The sequence below is a fragment of the Bubalus kerabau genome, chromosome X, assembly GCF_029407905.1.
Source record: "Bubalus kerabau isolate K-KA32 ecotype Philippines breed swamp buffalo chromosome X, PCC_UOA_SB_1v2, whole genome shotgun sequence".
NCBI lineage: Eukaryota > Metazoa > Chordata > Mammalia > Artiodactyla > Bovidae > Bubalus > Bubalus kerabau.
Genome location: NC_073647.1, coordinates 53056239 through 53071810, shown reverse-complemented (window position 1 = coordinate 53071810; position 15572 = coordinate 53056239). Strand labels below are relative to the sequence as shown.

The 15572-nt window shown below is 34.8% G+C and overlaps 1 protein-coding gene across 1 annotated transcript in view; it reads right to left on the bottom strand.

Moving 5' to 3' along the window:
* The window catches only part of PCDH11X (protocadherin 11 X-linked), a 758129-nt gene that overhangs the window by 77409 nt on the left and 665148 nt on the right, over positions 1 to 15572 (bottom strand). The window lies entirely within an intron of this gene.

Sequence of the window (15572 nt, the reverse complement as noted above, 5' to 3'; positions counted from 1 at the left end):
AAGATAGTGGGCAGTGGTGGAATGGTATGCTTCATGAACCAAATCTATATGGTAGAAAATAGACTCTTCCTTCTATTTTTAAAGTAACATCAAAGTGTCACCTACATCTGCAAATAAACCAAATAGTACATGAAAAGTAATAGTTTTTGTTTTTTGATTAGGTCATGCTTTAAATTGCTAAAATGAGAAAATAAATATTTTTCAAGTTCTAGTGATCCTCCTTAGGTAATACTTTTTACTGCAAGCACTTTACGTTTTATCAGAATTCCCTAGGAAGTTTTCTATCTCCATAAATTATATGTGATTGATTCAGTGCCTATGAATCACTGACAGTAAATCAACACGTATAGTAAAATACTTTAATGATATATTTTAAAATATTTTCTTGCTGACTGTAATCACTGAATATAGTTCCTTTATTTTCTCTAATATTTCCTAAAGTTATGTCATACCTATTCGTCTACTAGAATTTCCCTTAAGGCTTAACCTCAGTAACATATTTTCCTCAGAATTTAGCTGGTTATTTTTTTGAGATTTAAGGTTTCCACCTTCACCTTGAAGTCATTATTTTTTTAGCACTGCACAGTATTTTGTTAGCTAAAACAGAAAATTAAAATTCAATCCTTTAGCATTAATAACAAGTATTAGTGATAGATATTATTCAGCATTAACAAATTAAGAAAATGTAACAGGAAAAAGAAGAAAATTTTTAAATGGTCATTTAAGTGTAATATAATATTTTGTATGGGAAAATTGAACCGCAAAATCATGGAACCATTCCAAGTCTGTCATTTTATAAATATGTGACATGGGCATAAATAGAATAACTGACTTCTTTAAGGACATGAAGAGTTATTTACAGAATCTAGATTATATCTCAGGTTCCCTTATCTCTAACCTTGTTCTTTCTATATCTATATAATATAAGTAGATATGTATCTATTCAGTTGATAACAAAATTATTCTTTCCTTCAAAAACAGGAAGGGGAAACTTAAAGAGGACACTAAGGATTAATTCATGCATCCATCTAAGGGCCATTTACTTTTCCATACAAATGAGTATTTCTCTTAAAAGTCATTTCTCTATTTGCTTAAGGATGTAGATTCAAGAAAGAGGAGAAAGAATATAAATGAGGCATCATCATTTGATTTATAGTAATTTGTCAAACCTGCAAATCATTGCTTCAAGAACTCTCGTACATGCCTAACACTGTCTTCATTAGATAATTACTTGTTATAAATCAGCACAGACTGAAGTCTGAAAGGGCATTCAACATTCCAGATACATAGCAGTTTCTTTACTTATATCAAGATAAAATACTTTAAAAGAAATTTCATTAATTAATTAAAAGCATATTTTGTGTTCACCTATGACTTTTTTAAGAAATAGCTTTTTGTCATGTGTTTATTTGCAATAAATCACCTTAAAATATTCCAATAAAATGGCTTTGTCTTATATATAATAATATAGGCAATGTACAGAGCATTTAAGAAATATAATTTACAAAGAAATGCATTTGTAATGGAGCAAAAATGTGGGGTTGCAATCCCATGAACTGCAGCATGCCAAGCTTCCCTCTCCTTCACTATCTCCCAGAGTTTGCTTAAACTTGTATCCATTGAGTCAGTGATGCCATCCAACCATCTCATCCTATGTGATGATTTTGGAGATTAAGAAAATGAAATCTGACACGGTTTACACATTTTCCCCATCTATTTGCCCTGAAGTGATGAAGCCGGATACCATGATTTTAGTATTTTAAATGCTGAGTTTTAAGCCAGCTTTTTCACTCTCCTCTGTCACCTTCATCAAGAGACTCTTTAGTTCCTCTTCACTTTCTGCCATTAAAGTGGTATCATCTGCCTATCTGAGGTTGTTGATATGTCTCCTGTCAATCTTGATTCCCAGCTTGTGCTTCATCCAGTCTGGCATTTTGCTTGATGAACTCTGCATATAAGTAAAATAAGCAGAGTGACAGTATACAGCCTTTATATACTCCTTTCTCAATTTTGAACCAGTCCGTTGTTCTAACTGTTGCTTCTTTGCCTGCATAAAGGTTTCTCAGGAGGCAGATGTGGCCTGTTATTCCCATTTCTTTAAGAATTTTCAGTTGAAGGCTTTAGCATATTCAGTGAAGCAGAAGCAGATTTTTTTTTTGGGGGGGGGGCGGAATTGTTGGCAATTTGATCTCTGGTTCCTCTGCCTTATTAAAATCCAGCTTGTACATCTGGAAGTTCTTGGTTCACTTACTGCTAAAGTCTAGTTTGAAGGATTTTGAGCATAATTTTGCTGGTATGTGAAGTGACTGCAATTGCACAGTAATTTGAACATTCTTTGGCATTGCTTTTCTTTGGGATTGGAATGAAAACTGACTTTTCCAGTCCTATGGCCACTGCTGAGTTCTCCAAATTTGCTGGCATAATGAGTGTAGCACTAACAGCATCAACTTTTAGGAATTGAAATAGCTTATCTGGAATTCCATCACCTCCACTAGCTTAGTTCATAGTAATGCTTTCTAAGGCTCACTTGACTTCACAGTCCAGGATATCTTGTTCTAGCTGAGTGGCCACACCATCATGGTTATCTGGGTCATTCAGAGCTTTTTTGCGCAGTCTTCTGTGTATTCTTGCCACCTTTTCTCAATCTCTTCTACTTCTTTTAGGTCCTTGCCATTTTTGTCCATTATTGTGCCTATCTTTGCATGAAATGTTCCTTTGGTACCTCTAATTTTCTTAAAGAGAACTTTGCTAGTCCCAATGTGGTTCCCAGACTAGCATGATCACCATCACCTGAGGGCTTGTTAGAAATGCAGAAACTCAGTTTCCCACACCAGACTACTGTGTCTACATTTTAGCAAGATTTCTAGGTGGTGTGTGTACTCATAAACTTTGGAAAGTACTGTGTGAGAATATGCATTATCACAGGAAAAAATCCTGTAAAATGTTTTAACTGTATATGTATATATACTCAGATACATGTGCACACACTCTTTTAATGCAACAATACTGTGAGACAGCTGTTATCATTGCAATTTTAATGATGAGGAAAAATGAGGCATGAGGATCTTAAATGTCTTGCCAATGTAATATCACTAGTGAGTTGTAGGACTGAGTCTAACTAAGCAGTCTGGCCCCTCCCATTAGAATGGTTCTCTTCACAATTCATTATTTAATCTTACATATTACAACAGCAACTAGGCTCACTTATAGACATGAGACTAACACAGAAATAGGAGAAGATAAAACATATCTGCACTTTATCTTAATGTATTTTTTTCATCTTCTGAGAGTTAAAATTCTTCAATTTTGGAAAAAAAAAAAAAAAACTAAACCTATCTGGGAGTGGGCAAACAAAGAAAATCAATGTCTTTTAAAATCAAGGTCTCTTAAGGTCTTAGCTTGAATATGCTCCAATATTTATTTCTTTTTGCAAAAATAGTATTGCTGAAGCAGCTCAGAAAACTCAGTTTAAAATGTATAATTAATTTTACCTATGCATTGGTCTTTCACACTCTGTCCTGAAAGCAATTTGCTATTTTTCCTATATTGAGTGGTAAAGTATAGACAGATTTACTTCATACTATTGGGTATTACAGAATCTTTCTAGATGAAAGTTCTGTGTGTGTGTGTGTGTGTATTACTTAGCCACAGTTTATATCCTTTGAAACTCTGAGGGGATATTTCAAAGAGTTACATGGGTATTGAATTGGGTTCACTGTGTTTAAGATCTTTCCTCATGATATTTGGATTTCAGATATTATATTTTAGAAGCTAAGCTGTTCCGCAAAAAGTAATGGTTAGTTCTTTCAGAAGGGAAGTCTTATGGTAAAATATGATGGTACTTTTAATTGGAATTTTAATATTTGCACTTAATTCTGGTTGAATCCCAATACTCCAATTTTATACTTGAAGAAAAACAGATGTTTACACGAAGTTTTTGATATACACTGCTCTCCTTTCCAATTCAGCTCAGAATCAAAGCTGAGAGGAGAGGACAGAACATTAAAAAACATTAATATTGCAAGTTTGCAGTAGTTCTAAACATGTAAAAGTACCTTTTATAGAAAATGAACTCTAGGGAAACAAACAAACAAAAAAGATTAAAACAGAAACAGCTGAATAAAAAGCATGATGACTGAACAATTGAAAAGGCCTTTGGTGCATTCATAGTTCAAAAACATCTCTGATGAGTACCACATTCTTGTAACTAGAGTCTGAATTAAGCAAAGAATCCCTGAATTTCTTGTTAATATTTAACTTAGCCTTAAATAAATGCACTAGTCATAGCAAACACCCTCTTCCAACATCACAAGAAAAGACTCTACACATGGACAACACCAGATGGTCAACACTGAAATCAGATTGATTATATTCTTTGCAGCCAAAGATGGAGAAGCTCTATACAGTCAGCAAAAACAAGACCAGGAGCTGACTGTGGCTCAGATCATGAACTCCTTATTGCCAAATTCAGACTTAAGTTGAGGAAAGTAGGGAAAACCACTAGACCATTCAGGTATGACCTAAATCAAATCCCTTATGATTATACAGTGGAAGTGAGAAATAGATTTAAGGGCCTAGATCTGATAGATAGAGTGCCTGATGAACTATGGACTGAGGTTCATGACATTGTACAGGAGACAGGGATCAAGACCATCTCCATGGAAAAGAAATGCAAAAAAGCAAAATGGCTATCTGGGAAGGCCTTACAAATAGCTGTGAAAAGAAGAGAAGGGAAAAGCAAAGGAAAAAGGAAAGATATAAGCATCTAATGCAGAGTACCAAAGAATAGCAAGAAGAGTTAAGAAAGCCTTCCTCAGTGATCAATGCAAAGAAATAGAGGAAAACAATAGAATGGGAAAGACTAGAGATCTCTTCAAGAAAATTAGAGATACCGAGGGAACATTTCATGCAGAGATGGGCTTGATAAAGGACAGAAATGGTATAGACTTAACAGAAGCAGAAGATATTAAGAAGATGTGGCAAGAATAAACAGAACTGTACAAAAAAATATCTTCATGACCCAGAAAATAACGAGGGTGTGATCAGTCACCTAGAGCCAGACATCCTGGAATGTGAAGTCAAGTGGGCCTTAGAAAGCATCACTACAAACAAAGTTAGTAGAGGTGATGGAATTCCAGTTGAGCTATTTCAAATACTGAAAGATGATGCTGTGAAAGTGCTGCACTCAATATACCAGCAAATTTGGAAAACTCAGCAGTGGCCACAGGACTGAAAAGGTCAGTTTTCATTCCAATCCCTAAGAAAGACAATGCCAAAGAATGCTCAAACTACCACACAATTGCACTCATTTCACATGCTAGTAAAGTAATGCTCAAAATTCTCCAAGCCTGGCTTCAGTAATATGTGTACCATGAATTTCCTGATGTTCAAGCTGGTTTTAGAAAGGCCAGAGGAACCAGAGATCAAATTGCCAACATCCGCTGGATCATGGAAAAAGCAAGAGAGTTCCAGGAAAACATTTATTTCTGCTTTATTGACTATGGCAAAGCCTTTGACTGTGTGGATCACAATAAACTGAGGAAAACTCTGAAAGAGATGGGAATACCAGAACACCTGACCTGCTTCTTGATAAATCTGTATGCAGGTCAGGAAGCAACAGTTAGAACTGGACATGGAAGAACAGACTGGTTCCAAATAGGAAAAGGAGTACGTCAAGGCTGTATATTGTCACCCTGCTTATTTAACTTACATGCAGAGTATATCATGAGAAACGCTGGACTGGAAGAAGCACAAGCTGAAATCAAGATTGCCAGGAGAAATATCAATAACCTCAGATATGCAGATGACGCCACCCTTATGGCAGAAAGTGAAGAGGAACTCAAAAGCCTCTTGATGAAAGCGAAAGTGGAGAGTGAAAAAGTTGGCTTAAAGCTCAACATTCAGAAAGCAAAGATCATGTCATCCAGTCCCATCACTTCATGGGAAATAGATGGGGAAACAGTGGAAACAGTGTCAGACTTTACTTTTCTGGGCTCCAAAATCACTGCAGATGGTGACTGCAGCCATGAAATTAAAAGACTCTTACTCTTTGGAAGAAAAGTTATGACAAACCTAGACAGCATATTCAAAAGCAGAGACATTACTTTGCCAACAAAGGTCCGTCTAGTCAAGGCTATGGTTTTTCCTGTGGTCATGTATGGATGTGAGAGTTGGACCGTGAAAAAGGCTGAGTGCTGAAGAATTGAGAGTCCCTTGGACTGCAAGGAGATCCAACCAGTCCATTCTGAAGGAGATCAGCCCTGGAATTTCTTTGGAAGAAATGATGCTAAAGCTGAGACTCCAGTACTTTGGCCACCTCATGCGAAGAATTGACTCATGGGAAAAGACGCTGATGGTGGGAGGGATTGGGGGCAGGAGGAAAAGGGGATGACAGAGGATGAGATGGCTGGATGGCATCACTGACTCGATGGACGTGAGTCTGAGTGGACTCCGGGAGTTGGTGATGGACAGGGAGGCCTGGCGTGCATGCTGTGATTCATGGGGTCAGAAAGACTCAGATACGACTGAGCGACTGAACAGAACTGAACTGAACTGAAAGATTAACTTGCTGCACTCTTTAAAAAGACTTAGATATGTATACACCTCTGTAAAATTTGTTCCTCCTTCAAATCAAAATCAAGAAGTATTTATGTATTATGAGGATACACATTTTGCAGAGATAAGTAGGGTGTAATTAAATAGAGCTATCAATTAGGAAAGAATTGTTTAATTCGGTTCTGGATTAATTTATATGCATAGATCTACAAAGAAGTTAATCTAATCTGACATGACCCCAGTCTTGGAAAACTAGGCCATTAAAACAAAAATGATAGTGTGCCTACGAGCCTATGATAATGTGCCTAGATCACTAACGAGCCAAAGAATAGAAGTAGAATCTTCAATAAAACAAGTTAAATCATAATTGTGTGTGTGTGTGTGTGTGTACTTGCTTAGATAACTTTGAGCTGTAAAAACACTGCTATTTGTGAGACTAAAATGTATTTTTCTCAAAATATCTTTTTAAATTGCAACATGACTTTCTCAATCCTGAGACTTAACTTCTATGTCATCAACCTAGTATAAATAAAAACAAAGTCACTTCCTAGGTAAGACAAACTCCTTCACACAATTAAAAAGTTTGAGCAAAGTGCGGCTGTTTTTATTTCCTAAAAGTTATGCTGCTTTATCTTTAGTTCAAGTCATCACCCATAAAAGACTGTTGCGATTTTTCCAAACATTTTACTACATGGCACACTACTAACTCAATGGACTTGAGTCTATCAAAATCATTTCCCTGTTAATTATAACTTCAGCATTCTGCTAGAAAATTGAAGTTGCATAGAATGACAGGAATTGCAGAATAGAGAAAGATTTGTTTCCAGCAGAAAGGAAGAATATGTTCATATATTCATCCTGTATTTCAATCCCTTGAAGTTCTTTTTATGTACTTTTCACCGTGTTCAGAGGAAATTAACTTTCAAAAATTCATTTTAATACAAATTTTCCTTCTAAGTAGTACACACACATACACACATGCACACAATAAAAAATGTATGTATATTAGATATTCATAGTAAAGATTAGATAGCTTTTATGATACAGTAATCATCAACATTCAGCATATTTACAATTTCCCCTATGAAACTTTCCCTGGTTAGCAGAAATAGTAATTTTGGAAATTATCTGTCTATATTGCTCAGTTGCCTTTAAGTTGTATAAAATGCTAAATGGGAACCTTTAAAAATTTTTTAATACAGGGCCTTGTCACATATATAAAAAAATGTTCCATATGGATATATTATAACATTCTCCTTGATGAATGGTAAATATTTAAATTTTATACTTGTCTATTCTCAAAAAAACACTTCATTTAAATTACAAAATGTAGCTGCTTACCAACATAAGTGACTCTTCTAGTTTAGAACTTGATAAACCTTAAATCTTGGTTTAGAACATTAAGCTATTGATCAAAAGGTTTAAATCTCAGTTCTCTCATTTGCATAATGAGGGAGTTGGACTAAATGGTCTTAAGGTCCCTTAGAGCTCTGAAATTCAAAGACTATATAAATGACAACATCTGAACATGTACATTTTGCTATTTTAATAGATACAAAACTATGACCATAGAAGAGGAATTAGGGATCAGTATAATCCTCTGATTTTATAGCTAAGGAAAAGAAGACACAATAAGGTTAAAAGGCCTATCCAAGGCCACATTGCTAATTAATTGCAGCGCCTGAGTTAGAACCTTGTAGTATGCAAAATGATGGCATAAATGAGATTATCTGCTGTGGTCTGTGGTAAAAATATTTCATTACTAGTAATTACAAAATGAAGTATTAGAACTATTAGTCAATATCCAAATTTTTAAAAAGTATGATTTACATGGAATACCTCAAAGTAATATTTCAAATCATCTCTTTTCTCATTGCTTCTGGGAGCTATACCCATAATAGGAGAAGAAGTTTCTAAGAAAAAAAAAGAAACTTATAAAGGCTAATTTCATATATATTACTTAGAAGAACTTTTGAATGTAACCTATAAATTTTTCCAATGTAAGAAAGATAAAAATAAGCTGTCAGATGATCATGTGTTTTATTTTTATTTTAGTGGAACTGAGACAATAATTACTATGATTCTTGATTAAAATAGGGAAAAAAACTGATTCAGCAAACACTGTCACTTCTATTCTATTCTCTATTTGGAATCTTCAGTATTCAATGAAGATGCAAATTAACAAATTGCAGGAATCATGGTAAGACAGATTGTCTATAATTATTCATTATTTAGTGATTTCCTTGATATACTCACTAGTTGTTGAGTGTTCCATTGACACAATCAGTTATGACAGTTGCAATTTACTGTACAATTTAAAAGTGTCATGGGGCAAAATATACTGCTATAATGCTTCTCATTTATTAAAATGTATAAGTTATTTTAAGACGAGATATTGGCTCGTGCTAAAATTAAATAGTTCGTGTCCCCTAAGAGTTTCATCCTGGATGACTGATTGTATTATCTTTCAAAAAACTACATAAAGAACAAATTGGCATACATTCTTCTCTTACAGGCTAAGTAAAGTGAGAAGCGAGACATAAAGTAAGTAGAATAAAGACACAAGAATGTCATGAAACATACTGCCTCATGGCTTATAAATAATAGAAATATATATGTCAAATTAACTTTGTTATATAGTATAGGTAGGCGAATAAAAATTTAGATGCAGAGGAAGGCTTTTTGTGAAGAGAAGACCACCTATTCTCTGTCCCTAAAGGCGGTTTTTCAAGCTTACTGACATTCCAGACCTTACAGCATTGGCTTTCAAATGGCAGCTTATGCCAAGCTCCTAGTACTTGTCATTTTCAAACAGAAAAGACATAATAAGAGTTTGCTTTACTTAGAATGGCCTGTTATTGATTGATAAACCTCCATCTAATCCATATTAGATTTAAGATACTAACAATATACTCATCTTAGAGGCTGTTAGGCAAATGGAATCCCGTAAATGTCTTCAAGTTTCCAACTTTAGAATTTACTTTTCATTTTGATCCATGACTTGTGAATTTTTTTTTTTTTTGGATTATCTCTAGTATAAATCCTTCATTGCCATTACGAAGCCTAGATACTTCGATTGGCTTGTAAGGTGGTTGCAATTCCTGCATAGGAAAGTTGGATATGATAGGATGGTATAGTAAGTTTTGTTTCACCCACTTTCTTATTATGATATATATTTTAACTTTCCTAAGTTTGAATAAAAAAAAAATTGGGTCTTCAAAAGCATGTCAGTTTAAGTGATAAAATTAATACAAATTACAGAGCATCTTCCACTAGATCATTGTTCATATCTGCCTAAACTCATTTAGTATACAAACTGCTCTCAAGTAAACCTTATTCTTTCCCAAGCAATGGCAGATAGCTGAATTCTTGGGTGGAACCATTCTTTCTAATTTATTTCTATACACTGTTATTTATATAACACACCAGGGACTAAAATAAGCTGGAAGTCACAAACAGTATTCATGACTGCAATGATTTTCCTGTAAGAATGCATGAAAGTGACTTTGATATTATTGTTAGCTTAAAAATTTTTACTCTCTGAAGAATTTTTTTTTCAATAGATAGATAAAGCTAAAGCTGTTGTCGATTGGTAACACAATGAAAATTATCAGGCATTTGTCTTTCTTACACTTTCAGAATCCAGGAACATTGAGTTTAGTCCATTTCTTCAAGTGGGACAAAACTGACAATTGATATTTGATAATGCAGCCATGAAATTAAAAGAGGCTTACTCCTTGGAAGGAAAGTTATGACCAATCTAGATAGCATATTTAAAAGCAGGGACATTACTTTGCCAGCAAAGGTCTGTCTAGTCAAGGCTATGGTTTTTCCTGTGGTCATGTATGGATGTGAGAGTTGGACTGTGAGGAAAACTGAGCGTCAAAGAATTGATGCTTTTGAAATGTGGTGTTGGAGAGGACTCTTGAGAGTCCCTTGGACTGCACGGAGATCCAACCAGTCCATTCTGAAGATCTCCCTGGGATTTCTTTGGAAGGAATGATGCTAAAGCTGAAACTCCAGTACTTTGGCCACCTCATGGGAAGTGTTGACTCATTGGAAAAAACTGATGCTGGGAGGGATTGGGGGCAGGAGGAGAAGGGGACGACAGAGGATGAGATGGCTGGATGGCATTACTGACTTGATGGACGTGAGTCTGAGTGACCTCCGGGTGTTGGTGATGGACAGGGAGGCCTGGCGTGCTGCGATTCATGGGGTCTCAAAGAGTCGGACACGACTGAGCGACTGAACTGAACAGAATGTACTCCTTAGAAACACTGATTGATTTACCTTTCAAAATCTGTGACTTCAGATTTGTTGAGCTAATTTGAATTATTTATTTATTATACTTTTCCCTCCCTGGACTGACACTACTATACAGGCTAAGAATGAACACAGTTTTAGGAAACTCTTCATATACATAGCCAGCTGAGATAGAATTCGCCTAGGTGGATAATTAACCTTTAAAAAGAGCGTAACTTTGCTTTCTTCGTTTGAATGCATTTTCTATTTGTTCACATTACAACATTAACAAAATTATTTCGTTCACTTTTATTCTTGTTATGATATGGAAATTAATGTGTGACTTTGTTCAAAAATGCATTTAAAAATATTGGAGGACTTATGAAGTCAAATTTCCTGGGTATTTGGCAACAAGAAAAAGTACCTAATTAAAATTTATATGAGTAATATTTGCTAAATTGTAGATTTAGATGATTTTTTTCTGACATCTTCTGGAAAAGTAATGGCTACTGTCCCCTTAAATATATAAACCAGTTATTGTTCTTCTTTCTATTTATAACAAACTGAATTGTTCAGATGAGTAATTAACACAGTGCTAGCATATCAAATTTGCCTGAAAGAATATATGGATAGTTTTATTTTGCCTTTAGTTGTCTGACTCCTAATGTTCTTAATTATGAAGGGCGGAGTTTTAATGGTCCATTATTAGGTGAGCTTTTTAAAGTTACCATTTTTTTTTTTTTACCAATTTCTACATTTAGAATTAGATATTCAACTAATCAAACATTCAATTAATAACTACTGTGGTGTTATTCATGTCAACAGTCTCTGCAGAACAAGACAAAATTTTGCATTCCTCTGAGTAGTATTCTAGTCAATCAAATTCTTCTGTGTCAATTAATTAGATTACTTGTAGAGGATCAATCAAAATGTTTTTCAGGGAATGATTAATTACTTCAGTTTTCTGTGAACTAACTAGTACCATGTTAAGAGTGCTAAGTAAACCCAATCCAGTGAAAGAAAAATGAAAGTCATAGAGATGTTTCAACCTGAGATATACTCTGGTAGGGAAATTTATCATTTTTTTTTAATTAATGAAAAATATATTCCTCTTTATTTTAATGTAGAATTTCTTTCGGAGTAGGCAATGGCACCCCACTCCAGTACTCTTGCCTGGAAAATCCATGGACGGAGGAGCCTGGTAGGCTGCAGTCCCTGGGGTCGCTAAAAGTCGGACACAAATGAGTGACTTCACTTTCACTTTTCTCTTTCATGCATTGGATAAGGAAATGGCAACTCATTCCAGTATTCTTGCCTGGAGAATCCCAGGGAAGGTGGAGCCTGGTGGGCTGACGTCTATGGGGTCGCACAGAGTCGGACACAGCTGAAGCGACTTAGCAGCAGCAGCAGCAGCAGCAGAATTTCTTTAGCCCTAAATGTTCTTGGAATTATATATATATATTTTCTCTTACATAACAGAAAGGAGAAAGGAGAGCATTACAAAGCACTTTTTTTTTAACTGATAAAATTTTACACATATTTTGTTACTTTAAATCCAAATTTTTGACAATAGACCAAAATTTTCAGGTAGAGAGACTTCATGTGTGAAATGACCACATAAAATAAGAGGCTTCAAAAAATGCAGATGACATAACTTTTGCAATTGAAAATCATAAAAATGTGGAAATCTTTTTTTTCCCTTTATTTAGGAGGATTTTTTTTTCCTGAAAATGAAGTGTTACAACTGGTAAACTGAAGACTGAAGAATATCTTTAGTAACATTTTTTTTCACTATTTCTTCCAAAGAAACATGGATGTTTTCTATGATCAATTAAACTATAACATACCAGCAGATCATTAGAAATTTGTAAGTATTAATTGTTAATCTTTTCATTCCAGCTCACCCATAGTGAGAGAGTAGCAAAACATCCTCTATTTAAGGGGAAAACACACACACACACATTCACACACACAGACATTCACACACACACACACATGTTGGCTACATGTGTATGAACCATTCAGGAATATCTAAAGTTTAACATGATAGACCTTCATTAATATTTCCATGTGTCTCAGAACTTATTCTAAATTATAATATCAGAACAATGCTTTACAAAAGAATGTCAGAAAGTATTTTAAGTCTTCTTTTCATAAATTATATTTTACCTGATGCTACTTGCAAATAAATATATATTTAATATATGAACATAAAGTGAAAATGAAAGTGTTACTTGCTCAGTCGTGTCTGACTCTTTGTGACCACATGGACTGTAGCCCGACAGGGTCCTCTGTCCATAGAATTTTCCAGGCAAGAATACTGGAGTGGTTAGCCATTTCCTTCTCCAGGAGATCTTCCTGACCAAGGGATCAAACCCAGGTATCCTGCATTGCAGGCAGATTCTTTACCATCTGAGCCACCAAGGAAACCATATGAAATAGTGAAGTGAAAGTCACTCAGTCATGTCCGACACTTTGCAACCTCACGGACTATACAGTCTTTGGAATTCTCCAGGCCAGAATACTGGATTGGGTAGCCTTTCCCTTCTCGAGAGGATCTTCCCAACCCAGGCATTGAAGCCAGGTCTCCCACATTGCAGGCAGATTCTTTACTAGCTGAGCCACAAGGGAAGCCCTATGAACATAGGGCCATATGTAATCTAATGTGTTTAGAGTAGTCCCAAGAAATCACACCGTCCTCAAGTCTCTTAATGCTATATCTTGACGTATACAATTCTCAGCAATATATGGTCATATTCTGTTGTCTACTATGGCCATGGTCTTGTAAGTCTCCACAAGATTATTTGAAAATGAAAAGATATAATCTGTCACAGTATTCACAGTAACCCAGAAGCAACTAATAATACTTTATATAGGCTGGATTTTTGTTTGCTTATATTTTTACTAATTAGCTAACTTCAAAGAGCAGGGTCTATTTGAAATGATACACATAATTTGATGGGGTTATGATGGGAGAAAAGCTCTATGACATTGGCTGTCAGCCAAGGAAGAAAAAACTTCATAGAGTGTCATTAAGCAACTCTCATACCAAAAGCTAAAGTCAGGAAATAGCAATTGTGAAATTTAAAAACTAAAAAACCTTCAAGTGGAATGAGACAGAATATTTTATTAAACTTGTCTCCTGAAAGAGAAATGATTGGACTGGGTCTTCTTGTTCCTTCTTTATCTTCAAAAGGGAAGTTAAGGGGGCAGTCCTAAGATGGTGGGCGAATAGGATGGGGAGACCACTTTCTCCCCCACAAATTCACCAAAAGATCATTTGAATGCTGAGCAACTTCCAAAAAACAACTTCTGAAAGCTGGCAGAAGACACCAGGCACCCAGAAAGGCAGCCCATTGTCTTTGAAAGGCGGTAGGACAAAATATAAAAGACAAAAAGAGAAACAAAGGAGTTAGGTATGGAGACCTGTCCGAGGCAGGGAGTCGTGAAGGAGGAGAAGTTTCCAAACACCAGGAAACCCTCTTACCGGCAGGTCTGTGGGGAGTTTTGGAATCTCAGAGGGCAACATAACCAGGAGGGGAAAAAAAAAAACAAAAAACATAATTAGTGCCTAAGGGCAACTCCCAACAGAGAAGTAGCCCAGACACTATTATGCACTATTTCAGAGCTATAGAGCTTCTTTTTGAAAGTACCTTATCATCTGTATTAGCCTAAAGAGACGATTTTGCTATGACCAATTTTATCATCAGCTATTTTTTCCCTTAAATCAAAGCAAAACATACATGTATATGCTAAAAATCTCACTAGTATGCCATATTAAGATAATAAAGTTCATTTAAAGTGAAATACGCTTCTGCACTTATATTATGGTCCTTTATTGTCCAAAATGGACAACATTCTCTTAGAACATGATTTAGAGGGAAGTTTCTGTTTCATTGGTAAACTAGGTAGCTAATATGACTCATAGCAAAAATAGATTTTAAACATTAAACCATAAATATTGTCACACTTATACAGAAATGAGTATTCATTTTTAATTTTCTATACCCATTACATAGTTTATTAAAATAATAAGTAGCAAAAATATATTATTTGCAGTATCATTATTATTGCATATAGCCATTTCAATTTTAAAATAAAGCATAATAAATTACTTCACTGACTTAAATTTTCCATTGCTTAATCCTGTACAGTAAATGTGAACCAAATATTTAGTAGTCAAAATTATTATAGTGTCAATATGAGCAAAGAAGAGAAATGTTTAATCCCTGGTAGAAACAAGCTTTAAAAATAAAGCTCTCAAGTATGTCAGTTCATAGATTTTTACTAACACTTACACTCTTTTTTTTTTTTTTAAAGTATGGTTGATTTACAGTATCGTATCAATTTCAGGTATATACTTGTACTCTACTAATAAAATCAATCCCTGCAAATAACTCTTCATTGAAATGTTTTTAAACAACTGCCTATTAATATGTATAATTGAGATAAATACAGCTGTGCTTAATTTTAAATGTCTTATAAAAAATTCTAACCCATACCAATGTGGTATGCTCCTTTAACTATCAATAATATAACATCTTAGTCTTATTCAGCTTAACAATATTTTTCAGAGTTAGATCCACACTGTGGATGCTTCCTCTGAGTTTACTCTTTAATGATTGCTATACAGTCTTCTAAGAAAAGTGTTTAGTAATGCATGTAATATGCAAAAGAATCAGTTCTGTTTTATAAAAATGATGCTTATTTCATCTATATACTTCTGTTACAAGGTAGTGGTATGTCTACAGTTAAAACAATAGTCTATGAAGTAA